Genomic DNA, 19,524 nt, shown 5'->3' with positions numbered 1-19,524 from the left:
TTAAACTGAGATGAATTGTCACCCTTTGGGACCATAGCATGCAGTGAAAAACTCTGGTGCCCTACAGTGGATGCTTCCTCTGGGAAATGTTGTCACGGACTCTTAGTGATGGAAGGGGGAAAGACTCCTGTTTGCAAGAAGCTATGAGAAATGGGGACTACGGCAAACTGGGAAAGAGATATCCTTTGTAAAAGGGGATGGCCACAGGCACTGGGAATGAATGTTGACCTGTGGGAATAAGAGCCCATGTGGCCATAAGGGTCAGTTTTTCAAGAGAAGCCTGAAATATGTGTGTGTTTGTGTGTGTATGTGTGTGTGTGTGAGAGAGAGAGAGAGAGACTTACTGATTTTTAAATGTTAGAAGCTACTTTTGAAAAATATAAATATTATGCAAGATAACAAAATGTAACTGCAGGCCAGGTTCCTCTCATAGGCCATTGATTGGCAGCTGCTGATATAGTCTGACATTTCATTTTACATGGAGGGAAACTGAGGCACAGTGAGTACAGAGCTACGAGAAGGATCCAGGTCCCTTAACAAAGAAGCTTTAATAACCAATTTCTATCAACACTAGTTATTTTGGTGGAGGGGTGGGTTGAGTGGTGGTGGGGGGCTCGTAAAAGAAAAAATCAATTGAGCACCTACAATGTTTCAGGCAATTACTTAAATGATTTCAATGTATAAAATCACACTAAATTTCTACAACAACCCTTTGAGGAGGTTCCTTAATCCCTGTGCCTGTTTCCTTATGTGTAAAATAAAAATAACAGTAGATTATTTATGACAAAGATGAAAGGAGTTAGTTCATATGAAGTGCTTAGAACCAGATAGGAAGCATGCGTGGGCTCTTGTTGAGGTAGGCGTTGTCATCACCTTTATTTTACATGTGAAGAAACTGATTTTTTGGAGGTGACCCAACTTGCCTGTGATTGTACAGCAATAAGTCAGAACCAAGAATTGAACCCTGATTGTCTGAATATAATTACAGGCTTCTTTTCCTCTACAGCTGGGCTGGTGGTGTAAATTCAAGAGAAGAAAAACAAAAACAAAAGCAGCTTATTTTTCTCCTTTGGTAATCATTGTGCAGATGATCAAGGTCAGGAGTTAAATTCTGTGGTATTTCTTGACACTGTCAGCTGAGTATCATCTACAATGATGGAGGAGAAAACATTACACAGATAATAAAAATGGTAGATAATAAAAATAATTTCTCCTTGGGCATTCATTATGCAATTTGGGGGGCAGCTAATTTATCTTCCTAATTATGTTTTGCTTAAGCTGATTTTAAAATTAGTTTGTTTACCCTGAGCACACTCTGATTAACAGCAGGGAGAGGTGGCCTAGAAACATCTTGGGTGGTGGAGGGATTATATCTTGAGATTTGAGGGGAATTTCCGTGGATAATTTTCATGTAGCTATGGGAAGGTAGGTTGATATGCTGATGATGCTCTGAGTATAAATAATTATTGTAATTTGTTGTTGGGTGTATTTAAATATAAGGTTATGGATTGCAGACCCAGAGAGTTCAATGGACCCCAAGCTCCTTCTTGTTTATTCTTTAGGGCTGAAAGTTCAGTAAAGACAGGTAAATCAAGCAAGGAGATGGAAAAGGAGGGCTAGCTGGTGGTGACTCCAGGAGTTTCCTTTTAACAGATACCCAGTAAAGAGAAAATGTCTGTTAGGTACCGTGTATTATACCAGGAGCTGAGGATACCAAGATGAATAAGGCCATTGTCTTTCTCCTTGGAATTACACAATCTATTAAGGAAAACAGACTTATAAACACAAAAATCACAGCTTAGTAGATCAGGGCTATAAAAGAGATGGGATCAGAGTTAAGGGAGCAGAGGACAGACAGTGACAATCTACCTACGGGAGTCAGCAAAGGGAACAGCTCCATCCCTCAGTCTTCCTTGGCTTTGCTCTATTTTGGGGTTGGGAGTGGGGAATGGCTGCAGACCAGTGTCAGCTGGCTTCTGGCTGGTTCAGCCAATGAGAGGCAAGGGTGGCAGACTGGAGAATGAGTGGGAGGGAAAGTCAGGGTATCTCTCTTTCCTTCTCTGCCTGGAGTGCTATCTTCAAAATCTGCAAAGCATCCGGGTCTCTGCCATGACTCCATCTCCTCCTGGACAGACCCACTGGGGTCAGCTTCTGCAGAGTGATCACAAACCCTGGGATCTGTTTGCATCTCCAGCCTAAGAGTGGGAGCAGCTTCTTGCTGGTGCTGACCTCTGCCTTGCCACAGTGTCTGCTGGTTGGTGGCTTAGTCTTTCCCCTGGGTCTGCAATCCATCACCTGGAAATCAATCCCCTATACTAAATTCAGTTTTGTTTTGTTTTGTTTTAGGTTTTATTTATTTATCTGAAAGAGAGAGCAGAGGGAGAGGGAGAAGCAGGCTTCCCACTGAGCAGGGAGCCCAACAATGCAGAGCTCAATTCTAGGACCCCAGAATCATGACCTGAGCCCAAGGCAGTCGCTTAAGCGACTAAGCCACCCAGGCGTCCCTAAATTCACTCTATTTGAATAGAGAAAATGGTTTCTGTATTTCTGGCGGTGCTGTGATGGATATGGAGGGCTTCCCAGGGGGCCTGACACTGAGGCTGGTTCTTAAAGGGAGAGAAGGAATTTCCTAGATAGAGAGCCAGAGAAGACAGTCCGAAATACCCTTGGAAGTGTGGGGAGCTTGAGTGTGGGGGTCCAGGAGGGCCAGACCGCTCTGGCAGCAGGGAGCCAGTAAGGGTTTCGGAAAGGGAATGAAGTCTTCAGGTACGTTAGAGAACTCACCTACGTCCGCCCAGTACATCGGTAAGGAGGAGAGCAGGGCGGGCCTGGGCCTTGTTCATTCTGACAGTGGCTCCGGCCAGAAGCCACAGAGGCTGCAGCTGCAACAGCTTCGCGGATGCACACGGCTTACGTTCTTAGTTGGGGCCGAGGAAGGAAAGTTCTTGTTTTCCTGCAATACCCGTCGTGCCGGGTCTGTGCTTGCGGGGTGAATTCATAATGTCCCGGAGGTTCGCGTGTGTCGTGAAGACCTCGGGTGTGGCCTCTCTTGCGCCTCGTCCTGAACGCCCGGCGCCTCGAAGGCACTTGGCCTGTGCCGTGCGGCCGGGGCTCGCGCCACCCTGGAGCGGCCGTCGCCTCCCCTCCCGGCACCGCCCGCCGCTGGGCGCTGGCGCCGGGCCCTCGGGGTGTCGGGCTCGCAGCCGCGGGGCAGGCGCCGCTTCCGCCCTCACTCGGTGGAGGCGGAGGCCGCAGGGCCGGGCGGCGGGGGCCGCGGCGGGGGCCGGAGAGCAGGGCCCGCAGCTGGGGGGCGCAGCCGGTGCCGCGCACGCGCCCTCGGCGACGCGGCGAGGCTGCCACCAGCCAGACGAGTGCGGCCGCACGACGGCGGGGGCGAGAGGGGGGGTCGTGCGGGGAGGCTCCCGGAAGGGGGCGTGTCTGGAGGTTCCCGCCGTTTAGGGCGACGCGCCGGATTCGTCGGAACAGCGCGGGAACGGCCTGGAGGTCCCGTGGCGGCCGGCGCCACGTGCGGTGCCGAGCTCAGGACGCGAGAGGCGGTCGGCAGCTGGGAGCGGCCCCGGCCTAGCCTTCCGGCCTGGGCACCTGCGCCCCGCCCGCCCCCTGCCCAGCCCGGCGCGCCCCTTGCACCGTCCCTGTGCCCAGGTCCCCCCCCCCAGCCCCGCGCACCCCTTGCGTCATCCCCGTGCCCAGGTCCCCCCCAGAGCCCGGCGCGCCCCTTCCGCCATCCCCGTGCCCAGATCCCCAGATCCCCCCCCCCCCCGAGCCCGGCGCGCCTCTTGCGCTGTCCCTGTGCCCAGGTCCCCTCCAAGCCCGGCGCGCCCCTTACGCTATCTCCGTGCCCGGGTACCACCCCGGAGCCCAGCGCGCCCCTTGCGCCGTCCCCGTGCCCAGGTCCCCTCCAAGCCCGGCGCGCCCCTTCCGCCATCTCCATGCCCAGGTCCCCCCCGGAGCCCAGCGCGCCCCTTGCGCCGTCCCCGTGCCCAGATCCGCCCCCCCAAGCCCGGCGCGCCCCTTCCGCTGTCCACGCGTCCAGGTGCAGACGGACGCTTCCTGTGCCGCGTGTTCGCTTTAGATGGAGCCCCTCTCCCTCTGTCCCGTGTCGCCAGCCGTGACCAGGGCAGGGAAGACAGCCCCCGCAGCGGAGAAAGGGACGCCCTCTCCCCTGGGCCGCAGGGGCACCAGCCACCGTGGGGGACCCCGTAAGCGCCCACGCTGGTGCGAACCGCGCCCCATCTATGGTTTGGAGACTGGATGCCTCTGCTGCCTTAGAGGCTACACACTCAGAGAGTGTCAGTTGATAATATTTTGAGGTCTACACAGCGCCCATTCTGGGTTATCCCAATTACTGAGGTTATATTTTCATTCCTGAGACAGAAGCACGTAACAGAGGCATAAACCTAAGGATCTTTGCCCCTCTGGTGATTTGAAGAAGCAAAATAGGTATGCGCCCCCATAGTCCCTCCATCTCCCGTCCCGGTAAAGCAAAACGACTCTGGCTATATATGGACAATTTTTCGTCCAGTAGTACTGTACCAATTTACACACCACGACCCCCCCCCCCCCGGGTTCTGAAAATGTCTTTTTCTCTGAGCCCTTAACAAACCTAAGTACTTAATATTATTTAAAAAATCAATTTAACAGATAATATATTCCTTTTCTAATTTATGTTTGTTTGATTTCCAAAGAGTTGGAGTCTTTTTCGTAGTCACTGTCCATTTATGTTTTTTCTTTTATGAATTACTCCTTTAGGTCCTTTTGTGGTTTTTCTTTTGGGATGCTCATTTTTTCCTTATTGACTTTTAGAGTTCTTTGTATATGAGGGCCTCACAAATTTATTTGTCTTAGATGTTGTGAATATTCTCAGTTTGTCATTTTCCTTGATATTTACTATGGATTTTTTTCTGTAATTGTAATATAATTTATATACAATAAAATGCATCTACTTTAAGTGTGCAATTTAATGAGTTTTTTTTTTTAATTTAATGAGTTTTGATAAATGTATATACCCATGTATCCATGACCACAATCAAGATATAGAACATTTCTGTTGCCCCCCAAAATTCCCTTGTGCCATTTTACATAGATCTAATTTCCATCACTTTGGATAAATTTTTCCTCTTCTAGAACTTCATATAAGTGGAACCATCCAATGTATATTTTTTCCACAAAACACATTTCTGAAATTCATCCATGCTGTTGTGTTCTCAGAATAAATTATTAAGAAAATGAAAAGACAACTCATAGATATGAGAAAATATTTTTTTTTGAGAAAATATTTTTCAATACATATTTCTGACAAAGGACTGTTATCGTGGATGCTTTTGATATGCAAAATTTAAAAATTTTAAGAAATCAGATGTATCTGTCTTTTCTTTATGCTGATGCCTTTGGTGTTATTCTTGGAAAGATGCTATTATCCCCAACATTAGACAACTATTCATTTATACTTTTCTGACTTTTCCATAATAGTAAAATTTTAATCTAAAATTAAAATAAAATGAGAATTTTTATTCTATCTGAATTATTTTTCAAAAATATTAGCAAATTATGGGGCCCCTGGGTGGCTCAGTCGGTTAAACATCTGACTTTTGGTTTTGGCTGAAATCATGATATCAGGGTCATGAGATCCAGCCCTGTGTCGGGCTCCATGGTGGTCGGGGAGCTGCATCAGATTCTCTCTCCCTCTCCCTCTACTCCTCCCCATCTGCTCACTCTCTTTCTTTAAAAAAATATTATTTCAGTACCATTTATTGATATTCTATCCTCCCCTGATTTAAAATACCATGTTTATTAAATATTAAAATAAAGACATGTGAGTCATTTCTGTTCTTTCATTCTGTTTCCAGCCCTGGGAATGGCTGAACACTTTTATTAGTGGTAATATTTTTTCTGTTTTGTTTCCTTCCCCTCTCATTCCCTTTTCCCCTTTCTTTTTCTCGTTCTCTCTCTTTTCCTCAATGATATAATAAAATCTGATTATGTTCTCCACGGCAGTCGCCTTTCTCTATCAAATCATCTTGATATTTGGGTTTAGTGAGAATATTCTTTTTTTCTCCTCTTTCCTCCCAGTTTTATTGAGGAATAATTGACAAATATAATTACCTATACTTAAAATGTACACTGTAATGATTTCATATACATATATATTGTGCAATGATCACCAAGATGAAGATAATTAATACATCTATCACCTATGAGAATATTCTTGATTTTATTTTTATTTTTTTTTAATATTCTTGATTTTAATATTGAAGTCATGTTTACTTTGTGAGAATAAATCAAAATAGGATTATTAGAGTTTGTTGGAACTAGCCCAGTTGGAAGCTAACCCATCACTAACCAATAATGCAGTGGCTTTGATTTTACCAGTGAAGGAAAATCAACCACTTTTTGAAATCACATAGATCTAATTTGTAAATTGCTTTGCCCAGGGTTCAAGTGCACAGGTGGCCCCAAATAATTATTTTTAACTACTGTGAATGCACAGTACTTCTTTTTTTTTTCTTTTAAGATTTTATGTATTTACTAGAGAGAGAGAGAGAGAGGACAAAGGGAGAGGAAGAGAGCACAGAGGGAGAGGGAAAAGCAGACTCCCCTCTTAGTAGGGAGCCCAACTCAGGGCTTGATCCCAGGAACCTGAGATAATGACCTGAGCTGAAGGCAGACGCTTAACCAACTGAGCCACCCAAGCATCCCAGCCAGTCACAGTAGTTCTTATTTACACAAAGAATTGATTCCCAAAGTTGCTTTAACCAGACCTAAAGACTAAATCTACTTGATTTCAAATTAAGAAGACAGGTAAAAAGGGAATGTTACTCTTACTCATGGGAAAGTTACATTAAAATGATTTCTGTCTTTTCAAAGTAGACATTTGTCATTTTTTTTTTTGAAGATTTTATTTATCTATTCATGAGCCACAGACAGAGAGAGGCAGAGACACAGGCAGAGGGAGAAGCAGGCTTCCCTGCAAGGAGCCTGATGAGGGACTCAATCCCAGGACCCCAGGATCATGCTCTGAGCCAAAGGCAGACACTCAACCATTGAGCCACCCTGGTGTCCTGCCATTTGTCATTGATTTTACCCAGGGGCAGGCATGTAAATAAACATCAAGAGAAGGACCAAACAGTATCTTCTGAACTCAATTTTGTGGTAAGATTGAGGATTAGGAGTAAAATTTTGTGGCCCCTAAGGGAACACAGCAATTTAAGAGAGAGATTTGGAGCAATGGCTGGCATAGCAATCCCTACCTTCAGTGCGAAGTCCCTCTCTACACAATTTTTTTTTTTTTTTTTTTTGTCTTTGGGGAGGTTTTGGTTTGGTTTCTTTAAGGATAAAATTCTGATACAGGATGTTCATATGGCTCAATTGAAGTAATGGCCAAAATGCCTTGCAAAGGCCAACTTGCTTTATAAATTTAAGGTGTTATATTGTGCTTTTAAAAGTATAAGGAAAAAAATAAAAGTATAAGGAAGACTGAGAAAAGGTGATTATCTGCTAAAAACTGTATGTTGATAGTGGGAATTTTTAAAAAAGTCTTCATTTTTCCTTGAAAAACCACTATTAACAGTTTGGTACAACTTTTTCCAGTTCACAGTTTGTAAAACAAAACCTCTCACTTACAAGGATATAATAAGGAGTTGCTTTTCCCCATTCTTTGGGTCTGGCCCAAGGACTGGGTAAACAGCTGTTTTGCAAAAACTGGCCTCTCTCCCTTCCCTGGACACAGTCTCTGCCCAGTTGGCCAGCAAATTAGTAAGGCTTAATGTCATTCAATCTTTTAGCCAGGAATTAATAAACCACAGTTTCACAAAAATTGTTTAGATGTTTATGGTATGTAGGTTCACCCCTTGAGAACCTATACTCTGCTTTACAAGTAGGGCAGTTTTACCACTTCATGCTTCCCATCCTGATTGCGTGGCCTTGCAGTGCCCTGGCCTTGTGGTCTTCTTCTTTGTACTCTGGTGTCATCTGTTAAGGACACTGAAGGTCAACCCCTAATCTCACTTTCTAGTAAATAAATGGTTTGCATGGCCAAGATGAATCTCTAAATAGCTTATTGCCATGGAATCAGGTGAAAAGCTGACATGAGAGTCCTTGGAGGAGGAAGAGAGAATAACACATGGGTCAACGTGGTTGACTTCAGGTTAAAATAATCGCATGTTATGTTTCTGATCTTTGTAAGGTATGGCATTTTCAAATCCACTTGGCACTGTGGGACCTAATCCCAGCCATTTCGCAAACTAGCTAGGTGGGCAATGCTAAGTTAGGTCTCTTGGGCCTCTTTTGTTCATAATGAGAATAATAATGTGTGTGTTGCTACCATCTCAATGTTATTCTAAAAGCTTCATATAATAATCAATGTGATGGGCTCTGTAGAGTGCAAGACATTATATTCTTTTAAGGATAATACTTTTGACCCCATTCACCCTGGCGGGCGGCGCGGGAGGGGGGGGGGGAAGCTGAGTATCTTGAGAATCACAGGTCAAAGCTATAGGTTTACTTATAAAAATTCCAGTTCCAGTATGCATCTGTCAAAAAAAAAAAATATCCATAGTGGAGAACTGAGGAGAATCACTCATCTCCCAGTTCTGAAGTCAACCTGTGGGGCCAAATGATAGGAGATTGTATGCACAGTAACCTTTTTTCCCCAAATATTCCATTTTCTGCTTCTCTCCTCTCATACGTCAGATACCCCTAAGCCCCAGGCTATAGACTCTCAAATTCCCTGGAATTGTATCGGAGTTAACAGAATTCACCACAAACAGATTGTGTTGGCTATGAGAGAGGGACAGACAGAGAAGCGAGAGAGCCCCCAGTGGGCGGCACGTGAGTCTCTGTGGTGGTGGTGGGGACACAGCAAGAATGACTTGAAAATGTCAGAAGTTATCTAGGGAAAATGGCTTTGGGAAGGCATGGGCAGAGCTTCGGGGAGGTTCTGCAGCTGTCCTCCCGCATCCATGAAGTCGGATGTCAGCAGTCCTAGCTGACTGGAGGCCTGGCTCCTGAGCCCAGTGGGAGGCAAACTAGCCGTATGCTGATGGTAAGTGCTCAACCTCTGGTTTGGCAGGGAAAGGGCAATCAATGAAGCCCTGATCTGTTGTGTTTGCTGAATTCTCCGGTGTAAATACTACCCACCAGGGCTGAATCCTAGCTACCAGTGTGATGTCATTGAACATGGAGTTGGGAGGACATGACCCCCCACATGCGATATCCCCACATAGAGATCTACTAGGCATAAATAGCTTCAAGGGCATAGGTGAGGGTATGCAAAATGAAATAATTAGGAAGTGATGAGGTTTAAGTATTTATTACCTTTATTTTTAATATAATTAATTTAATTATTTAATTTTTAATATTATTTATTTAATTTATACAATTAAATGTAATAAATTATATAATTTCATTTTTAATCATGGCAGTGTTTCAACAACCATCTGGCAAAATTCCTAAAACTTTGACACTCTGCTCTCCTGAGTCCAATACAAGCTGGTTTTGGGTATTGGGTCCAAAAAGAACAAAACACTCAGTATGTTAGAGGAATATCACATCTTTAAGGGGAATACAAGGCTCCTGCCTCCTGCTTTATCACCTACCCTGGCATGGGAGAAGCCCTAAAATGGGTCTAAGACAAACACCTAGGTTCCTTTAACCATCACGATAACAAAAATTAAAAAAAAAAAAAAAAAACCTTCTAAAACCATTACCTGCTGGCATAGAATTTTCATCCCACACCATGGCTAACCCATATCTATTTAGCAGTGAGCATGTCTGGGAGGGAAGGTTTATAGGAAGGGTGAGTTTTGAGATGGAAGGAAGAGGACAGCTTGGGTGGTGTCAAAATGGACAGAGACTATCATAGAAGGTTCTAGAAGCCAGGTGTGGTATGTGGATACTGAATGCTTAGGTTGGTGACAGAAAGCAGGAAAGATAGTGGGAAAAAACTAACTCTTTGCACTTCAGTGTGCAAAGTGTTCTGCCCTGGGCCAGTTCTTGCACAAATTTTGAAGGACATTTCCTCATAAGATTCTTATGGTAAAGGGGAAAAAAATCTTCTGTGGTCTCAGAAACACATCTTATAAAATAGGTCTCCCAGAATTCAGGCCACAGATCTGTCCCCAGCAGCCATAATGACACACTAAATGAGAAGCGCTAGAGGCCTAGGTGATACCAAATTCTGCCCTGCTGAGTACACATGGAGAGGAAAATGACCAAATGCCTTTTCAGTCCATTATCAATCCAATCTACTTCTTGAGCGGCAGCAGAGTAGAAATCGAGCTCTAAAAATATCATTGTAATCTGTGACTTGGAAAGCCAGGTTAAGGGTGTGTGTGTGTGTGCACGCGTGCGTGTACACGTGCTCACCTGTGTGCAGGCTAGAATGAGGAAATGAGTACTACCTTGTGCATATATGCAACACTAATTTTTTTAATTTAAATTCAATTTGCCAACATATAGTATATAACACCCAGTGCTCATCCCGTCAAGTGCCCCCTCAGTGCCTGTCACCCAGTCCCCCCCTCCCCCCGCCCCCGCCGTTCTCCCCAGCCCCCTCCCCCTCTGCAATCCCTGTTTGTTTTCCAGAGTCAGGAGTCTCTCATGTTTTGAGTCCCTCTCTTATTTTTCCCACTTAGTTCCCCCCCTGCCCTTATGGTCCCTTTCACTATTTCTTATTTTCTTTCTAGGCAGCAGATTCAGTGCTGGTGAGTGGGAGAGTTGGGAGAGGGGAGCAAGCAGCACCTTCCATCCCTTACCTCACATGGCACTTGGGAACCTCTGAGGTAGGCACTCAAAACAGCCAGGAAGCACCAGAACGGATATGTAAACTCAAATCCAAAGGCCCTCTGCAGGCCACTGCTGCCCCCCCCCCCCCCCCCCCCCCCCCCCCCCCCCCCGCCCCAGGTCAGAGCGGAGATGGGAGGGTGGGGTTGGGTCATGCTCACAGCTCCCCCAGTCCCAGGAAGGCCCCCAGCTCCCGGAAGGCCCCCAGCCCCGGGAAGGCCCCAGAACGGCCCCAGAACCTGCTTGTTGAATGTGCTGGATTCAGAACGATGGGTTACCACCATCTGAGGGGTTACCGAGTAGACTGAGAAGAGGCTCCACGACTATCTGAGGTCCAGTGATCCCCCTTGAGGGGACATGGAACCGGATAATGCCAGACACCAATCAATCCCTGTGTTGTATTGACAACCCCTGGTTTAATCATACGGGGCACTGCCTGTCAGTGTTCCTCCGCGTGCTTTGAAGTGAGCTGACTTTTGATGACAAAGGTGTGTTAGATTGTGTACCAGGCCAGGTCTATTTTTGGCTTTGGAGTACAGGGCTGCTTAATGCTCTGAGAAGAACCTTGTAGAGTTTAGGTAATCTAGCTATTCCTCCTAATATAGGAATAGAACTTAGGGGTGGGGGTGGAGGGAGTAATTTTGTGTTACAAAATTATCTACCATGAGGTTCCTTTAGGGCATCATATTCCAGAGAGTGTCTATTTTTTTTTTAAAGATTGTATTTATTTATTTGTGAGACAGAGAGAGGTAGAGACACAGGCAGAGGGAGAAGCAGGCTCCCTGCAGGGAGCCTGTCCTGGGACTCGATCCCAATCTGGGACTCCAGGATTACACCTTGGGCCGAAGGCAGACCCTCAACCGCTGAGCCACCCAGGGGGTCCCCAGAGAGTGTTTAGCATATGAATCATTATGAGTCAATATTCCCCAGGCTGAAGCCACCATCTAGGCCGCTGTGAGCCTGTGCAAAGGAGTACTCAGCTCCCTCTTCCTTCGTTCTCCTTTCTCTTCTCCAGGCAGAGCAACGTCCCTTCAGCCAAGCTCAGGAAAGCTGGTGAAGTGACAACTGGCTGTCCCCAAGAATGGAAGTTTGAGCACAAGAATACAGACTGGAGAAGCAGAGGAATGAGAGAAAAGATTTGTGACATCTGCTAAGAATGTCCCTGCGTACCCAGGGGACACCCAGCACAGGGAGTGAGGCCCCCCTTGGGACTGTTTGCCCAGGGCTCCTGGGGAATTTTGAGGGAGAAAGGAACACAGTCCCCACGATGTCAGAGCCCCCACCTGTTTACACTAACCGGTTTCCACCACCCAAGGGGGTAAATTGAGCTGCATATTTGGTGATGAGGAAGTGAAGTGGAATGTGAGAATCCTTATTACTGACGTCAAGCTTGCCTTTCATTTTATTTATACCCATGACATTGTGACACAGGATCTAATTTTCCATTGTATTTTTTTCTCTGTTAGGACCCGAGTGATGACAAATGATTTTGTGCCTGAGCCTGGAAAACACTTCAGGTTGGAAGCTCGGGATCCTGCAGGATTCAGCGCCTCCCGCACCCCCCCGGTCGCCGGGCCCTCCTCCGAGTCTGTGACCGTCAGATGGGCCAAGGGTGCCAGGCGGGCCCGGCGGGCTTCCCTGCTCCTTGCTCAGCTGCGGACTCGGGGCCTCGGCCCTACGAGCGGCCTCCCTCCGTGACTTCCCAGGGCCTCAGATCCAGACGTAGAGCCTCGCATCTGAGGGCCCCTCCTGCCCTGAAGGGAAGCCCTGCCTGGGTCCCTGCAATCGGCCACTGTTTTAGCAGGGCCTCCTGTCGCCAGCTTTTCAACCATATTTTTCAACCTCTGACCCCAGAGTAATCTCAACTTCCTTGTACTCGGTTCAGAAGATGTTTGCTATTCAGGATTCTGATGCCGAAGTGTGATAAGAGAGGCCTCAGGCCTTCTGAGTTAGTAAACCAACAGAGTCCAAGGATGTGAAAACTGAGAAGCAGGACAGCCATGCCCTGAGAGGTGGCACAGCGCCAGCTCCTGTCACCCGAAATCTTCCAGGATATTTAGAAATGGGTGTTAGTGGGACTTGACTACATTGCGGATGTCTTGTTTGTTTTGTTTTTGAAACGAGAGTCTCCCATAGCACCAACGAAAGCAGATCTGTGATCTGTGTTTTATTGAATCTACGGTAGTTCCTATGCTTGACCTGGTTTTGCTTTCTGCAAATTTTCTCAGTCAGTTTAGGTAAAACTGGCCCAGAGTAAGCTTTTGTGTAGAAACACAGCGTGGGAAAGCAGAACATCTTCTAAGCTGCCTTGGGATCTCACCCCTAACTGGCCTACCTGTGTGAGAATTGCTTGAGGAGGAAGGGGCTGTCTTCACGTGCAGCAGCTGGGGCCAGGCCTTCCCCATTCCATTTGCAACAGCCCACCTTAGACCAGTGCCGGAAGCCTATGTACGTCTTATCAGCCCAGGTCACATGCTTCCCCTTGGCATGGGTGATTATATCAAGTGTAGGGGTGGAGGTGAGGTCCAAGGGCAGAGGAGGTGTGAACTAGGCATGGGCCATTTCCATCAGTCAGAAAACACAGCAGTAATACAAAGCTGCAGGAAATCCAAGTTTGGTGGCAAGGTAACACCAAGTGGACTCCACAGGCTCAAGGCATAACTGGACACACTCTAGGTTTTATACTGGGATGCTGGTGTCACTTAGAAGTCCCTTTCCCAAGGCTCAGTATAAGGTTGTTTGGGACAAGTGCATGAAAGTTGTTGACAGATGGTCCAGGGTGCAAATGATTCCTTATTAGCTCTTGATCTTGGAAAGGTACTTAGGATTTCTAGGCCTCTGTTACCACATCTGTAAAAGGGAGGTACTGAGTGTGTCACAGAGAGTTAACATGAGGGTTGAATGAGATAAGGAAAACAAAGCATGTCTGCCGCATTTAACACATAGAGACTTCCTCCGTGGACTGGAGATCAGAGAACCCCACAGAAGGCCTGCTTGGAAGTCTTAGCCCAGCCAAGTGATTCCACCCTCTGAGTGTTCTTTGTGACAGATGCAAAGGTTGAGAATCCATATGCTGACTGAACAGATATGATTGTGCTGATTAAGATTGAGGTGAAGAGACAAGTGAGCCCCTTGACTCAGCAGCACAGTGTGGAGAGAGAATTGTCTTTGTGAACCAGTGTTGGAAGAGCAGAGCTGAGGAACACAGAAATGTGGCTGGCCTGATCCTTGCCATGCTGTCCAAGGTAGAGCTGGGTCAGGTGGGACTGCCTCTGCCAGGACTGTCTCTGCCTCAAGTCTGCCTTGAAGGTTCATGTGAACTGGGTTTTGTCTTGGGGTTCAGGGAGGGAACATTGAGGTATGGCATACGGTCCGTAGTACACCTTACCCAGGACAAGACTATAGCCCCTTTTTCCAACCTCCAACACTCATGGTGGCTTCCAGCTGCCAGCTGCCCACAATCCTCTGGGTGTTACTGTGTAAGGTGAAGACTCAACTAGGAAAGCATTGAATGACACTCTTGTCAAGAGGGATCTCATAGAGCTGTTCCATTGGCCATCAGGAAATATCTATATTAAAAATTTTTGGGGGGGAATTGAATTCCAAATATCTGTCTAACCAAGCCTAGGTAGAAAGTGAATCTTGATTCCATATTATACACATTAGGCCTGAGAAAGAAGATTGAGTCCTTGGGTTAATGGGGACAGTGAGCCTTCTGTGTGGGCTACAGAGTAGTTCTGAGTAAAAAGCAAGAATGATCAGAACACACTGAGAATCTGAAAATAGAATATAGCTGAGAATTCTGCTCTCCTCCTTCACTAAATTATTTACCCAAGTTACTGATAATTAATTAATTGCCTGAATCCCCATCCCTGTCCCTACCCCCTATTTATACATGTGGTTTCTCAGCAATAGACAGGGAAGGAAGTCTGTAACACAGGGAATCGTAAGTGGTCTTTAGATGGTGAATAAATGAGATTTGGCTGTGTTTCATGCTATGTATTTTATGGCTCGAGCAAAAGTTCACACAGTGAACGCATGAATAACTCCGGGGTCTCACACCAGGTTGGCTACGAAAAACTGACCAATCAGCATTGATTGAGTACCTACTCTGTGGCAGGCATGATAAGGCTTTGAGTATACATGGTCTTTGCCTTCACAGAACTCAGTCTGGTGAGGAAGGTAGATTTTTTTTTTTTTAAAGATTTATTTATTTATTTATTTATTTATTTTAAAAATATTTATTTATTATTTTAGAGTGGGGTGACAGGGGAGGGTGAGAATCTCAAGCAGACTCCCTGCTGAGTGCAGAGCCCAGTGTGAGCCTCGATCTCAAGACCAGAGATTAGGACCTCAGCCAAAACCAAGAGTTACTCACTTAATGGACTGAGCCATCCCAGTGCCCTGAGGAAGGTAGATTTTTTAAACAAACAAGCACACAAGCAGTTGTATAACTTGCAGTTTGTAATACATAAATAACTACTATGAGAGAGTAACAATGAGGATATGATACAGATTGGGGAGCTAGGGTCAAGAAAGTTTCCTCTGAGGAGTTGACAGATAAAGCTGTGAACAGTGCTTCTCAAATTTCAATGTGCATCAGAGTCCCCTGGAGTTTGTTAAAAAAAGATTTCTGGGGCCACCTGGGTGGCTCAGTGGTTGAGCATCTGCCTTTGGTCCAGGGTGTGATCCTGGAGTCCTGGGATCGAGTCCCGCATTGGGCTCCCTGCATAGAGCCTGCTTCTCCCTCTGCCTGGTGTCACTGCCTCTCTCTGTGTCTCTCATTAATAAATAAATAGAATCTTAAAAAAAAAAAAAAAGACAGCAACAGATTTCTGGGTACCCTCCCAGCAGAGTTTCTGATTCAGTAGGTCTGAGGGGGTGTCTAAGATTTTGCATTTCCAATAAATTCCTGGATGATACTGAGATTGCCGGTTTGGAGGCCACACTTTGAGACTCGTGAGGCTGGAGGGTTGGTAGGAACTGGCCAGGCAGAGAGAGCAGGAGAAACACCAGTACAGCAGAGAGGGAGCATGCACAAACCCCCCAGTGTGGAGAAGATCCGGTGGGTTTCAATTAATGGAAAAGTCAGTGTGTCTGCAAGGCAGTAAGTTAGTGAACCAGTGGTGATGAGATGATGTTAGAGGTGAACCCAACTCTTATTCCCACCCTGATGCTCACTCCACTGGAGACACTCTAGTGGTGGCATGTCTAAGACAAATGGTTCCATTGACCCTGGGAGATGTCCTGCTACTAAGTGGGGCTGATGGGATAATGCCAACCCTGAGATATTGTGAAGGTTCAAAGTAGTAAGGTATGCAAAGGGCTGAGCACAGACTAAATGCTCATTGTGTTCCAGATGTCTTTCCTCCCACCTTCTCTGACTTGAAACATGGTCCTGTCTATCGATTAGCTAGAGGAGGACATATTCCTGAATTGGGGCTGAGGTGCTAACCTACGGCTGCCAACAAAAGAAGTTAATGTGGAAGTGATCCATGATATCTAAACTGGGATAAGGTTAAATAGTTGGGTATAGATAAGAAAGCTGGATACCACTTCCAAAGAGCAGGTGTGCGTGTATGTTCTCTTAGATCTCCTGAGATTCATAAATGTCACGGATTTTAAACCAAAGAAAGCATGGGCTGGGTTTTTGGTGCCAAAGTGCACAGCTGACATGACGCCAATTCAATTTAGACCACATTTACTCAGGCTCCCTCTGTGCCAGGTGTTATTCTAGGTGCTGGGAAGACAGAAGTAGGTGAATAAGGCGAGGTCCCTGCTCTTGAGCCCTTGTTCTCACCGGGAGATGGGCACTAATACCACAGAGCAGTGGGATGAAAGCCACAACAAGGTCTGTAAAAAGGGCAATAGAAACTCAGGAGGCAGAGCAGTTTTGCCTGCCTCACAGAAGGTCACAGAAAGTGACATTGGAGCCAAGCCTAGAAAGGAAACATCTAGAGAATGAACAGAACCGAAGGATAAATGAACAAACCTCCGTTAAGAACTTGACTGTTATTGTTTTAAGCTCTGACCTAAATCATCATTATGAGCTTCTAGAAGATACATGGCCACATGGTGTTGAATTTGATTTAAAATATTGCATAAACTGTTATATATAGAAACACATATGGAAACAATCTGAAAATATTTCTCCTCAAATATAGTGCCATTTGCTTTTACGAATTTGCTATTTCTGGATGAAGAAGTGAAATATGGTTTGGTCTTCTGAGATGCAGAAGAAATTTTATGACCACCCCAAGGGAAAATACTTTTCATTGTTAATTAATTCATTTATTTAGTCAGTCAGTCAGTCAACATTTAGCTAGAAACTTCAATTTCTGAAGCACTGCCGTGGGTCCTCTAGGAGCAACAAAGACATAGAAGATATTGTCCTACCCTCAGGATTCTTCAGGACTTAGGAGTGAGAAAAACACCTAAAGGCAAATAATTCCAACATAAGTGGTGATGAGTAATATGAGTGAGTACAAACAAAATGCTCCAGGTATCTTGAGGAAAACAAGCTATTTCCTGATTGAGATCATCAGAAAAAGCTTGAACGTTTATGGAGAAGCCATTTGCACGAGGCCTCATAGATGGCAAGGGATTAGATATACAGAAACCAGAGTGGGAGGAATAGTCCAGACAGGTAGTTTGTGAACAAAATGGGTGGGAGAGCACTGAGAAGGGGCACTTTGACCTGTTTAGGGTATGACTTGCGGGAAGAACTGGAATGGGTAGATGTCAGCCTCCCAGCCCAGTTTGAACTTGATTCCACTGGCTGTGACTCCTTGGAATTTGAAATGCCAAGTATCTGTCACTTGGTTTCTTGTACGTCTGTTTTAGTTGGCATCTCAGGCCTGACCTTCATCTTGGCATAATTTTGTCCAACCCATAGGATATATTTAAAAATTCAGTCTGTGTAGGCTGACAGTAGTATAATCACAATATTGCTCCAAATTGCCAGAAAGGCCAGAGATTCAAAGTAGGTCTTGTTCTTCACAAATTTATAATTCCATGTCTGGAGGTTGAAAGGGAAGGGTTTTATATCAGAGTCCCTCCAGGAAACAGACGAAGGCTTGTACTACCCGAGTGCGGGCAGGTACAAGGAAACCCACTGCAGGGCTGATGCAGGATCCACACGCTAGTGAGAGTCCAGAAGCTGTTACCACCTGGAGGCTGACGGTAACACCCTTAGCACAGGCGATACAGCAAACGTTGGAACTTGGAAAGAGCCCTGTGCGCCGTGGAGTCCCATAGCTACCGCCCACCTTCTCCCCCGTGTTGATGCCCCACAGGGGCTGAAGCCAACCGACTGGAAGCCAGAGGGCAAGGCATGCATTGCTGTGTTCTGTACAGGGCCACCTCCCAGGGCACAGGGCACAGGGAAGGGAGGACATAGAGTCCATCTGGAAGAGCAGACAGACAGATTCCAGCACAATCCTCTCTAGCTTTAATATTTCCATGATTCCAAAACAACCCAAACTGCAGAAAGCCTTCATTTACTGTGTTGTTGTTCTCAGAAATGTATAAAGAATAAGAAACACAGGGAATCGGTTGGCTAGATAGATGAATGGTGGATGGTGAAGGCGTCTTTGGCTGAGACAGTCCATTAAGTAGTAACTCAACCAGGGACTAGGCTGGAGTTGTTCACTGTCAAATCCTCAAGGCCCAGCACTGTGCCTGGAGCCTAGTATACCCCCATCAACGTTGGTCTGAATGAGGTGACAGATGAAACGCCGAGAACACGAGTGAACATAAAATGTACATCTGGGAGTCTTAGGACAGGAAAATCCAAAGTTAGGGTCAGGAGCTAACATTCTTGGACCTAGGAGAAGCAAGGGATGACAGTGTTTGTTTTTCTGCCTCTGGTACCTTTTAGGTCGCAGTTTCTAGCACCAGCCAGGGAACACAGGCCATTTCATGGTCTTGAGAAATAAAGAAGAGTCATTTTTTCAAAAACAATCTTTCCACCTTTTTTAGTCACTTAAAAGGACACCATTCTAACTACTACAACCCAATTAATTCATCCATTCATTCAGCGAACATTTACTGAGTGCTTATTTTGTGCCTGGGAATCCAGCACCAAGTTAGATGCAGACTCAGCCCTTAAGGAGCTTAGTCTGGCAGGAGCTACTGACTTGCCATCGGGAAGGTCCAGTGGTTGCGGGAGCGCCGGCCACTGCGGGAGAAATAGGCAGACAATCCCGGAGGAGGTCTCGGCCTAGGTGAGTTGAGTCCTGAAGCACTTTCCCACCTCTTTGCTTAGTCTCTGGTACCCCACTACCTCCCCCACACACTACCCCCAGTGAGTAAGAAAGTAGTTAGTAAGTAAATGAGGCGTAATGCCAATTCCTGAGGTGACATTTTTTAAAATTGGAATTCGATTTGCCAACACATAGTGTAACACCCAGTGCTCATCCCGTCAAGTGCCCCCCTCAGCGGCTGGCACCCAGTCACCCCATCCCCCTGCCCGCCTCCTCTTCCATGACCCCTTGTTCATTTCCCAGAGTTAGGAGTCTCTCATGGTTTGTCTCCCCCTCTGATGTTTCCCACTCAGTTCCCCTCCTTTCCCCTATAATCCCTTTCACTATTTCTTATATTCCTCATATGAATGAGACCATATAATGTTTGTCCTTCTCCAACTGACTTACTTCACTCAGCATCATACCTGAGGTAACATTTTGATTTGAATGCATTCACACGAGGGCCAGAAGCCAATCTGTG

General features: G+C 46.1%; 1 protein-coding gene and 1 long non-coding RNA gene across 9 annotated transcripts in view; one reads left to right on the top strand and one right to left on the bottom strand.

Annotated features, from left to right (window-relative positions):
• The window catches only part of AGGF1 (angiogenic factor with G-patch and FHA domains 1), a 117,760-nt gene extending 102,972 nt beyond the window's left edge, over positions 1-14,788 (top strand). For 6 of the 8 annotated variants that reach the window (XR_005356855.1, XR_005356854.1, XR_005356851.1 and 3 more), the window contains one exon: positions 1,007-1,034. The gene's annotated coding sequence lies outside the window, so the exon portion shown is untranslated. Of the gene's footprint in view, positions 1-1,006; positions 1,035-10,703; positions 10,800-11,815; positions 12,163-12,266 lie in introns of those variants that run through there. The other 2 variants (XR_005356853.1, XR_005356852.1) reach the window with 1 other exon arrangement.
• On the bottom strand, positions 852-3,156 carry LOC119871176. The gene is made up of 2 exons (XR_005356856.1): positions 2,785-3,156; positions 852-1,147 (listed from the first exon to the last, which is right to left on the bottom strand). It is a non-coding gene; the product is annotated as an uncharacterized LOC119871176 (long non-coding RNA).
• Positions 14,789-19,524: the final 4,736 nt, after the last annotated feature.

Source organism: Canis lupus, chromosome 3 (assembly GCF_011100685.1).
Source record: "Canis lupus familiaris isolate Mischka breed German Shepherd chromosome 3, alternate assembly UU_Cfam_GSD_1.0, whole genome shotgun sequence".
Taxonomy (NCBI): Eukaryota; Metazoa; Chordata; class Mammalia; order Carnivora; family Canidae; genus Canis; species Canis lupus.
This window is presented reverse-complemented; position numbering and strand designations above follow the sequence as displayed.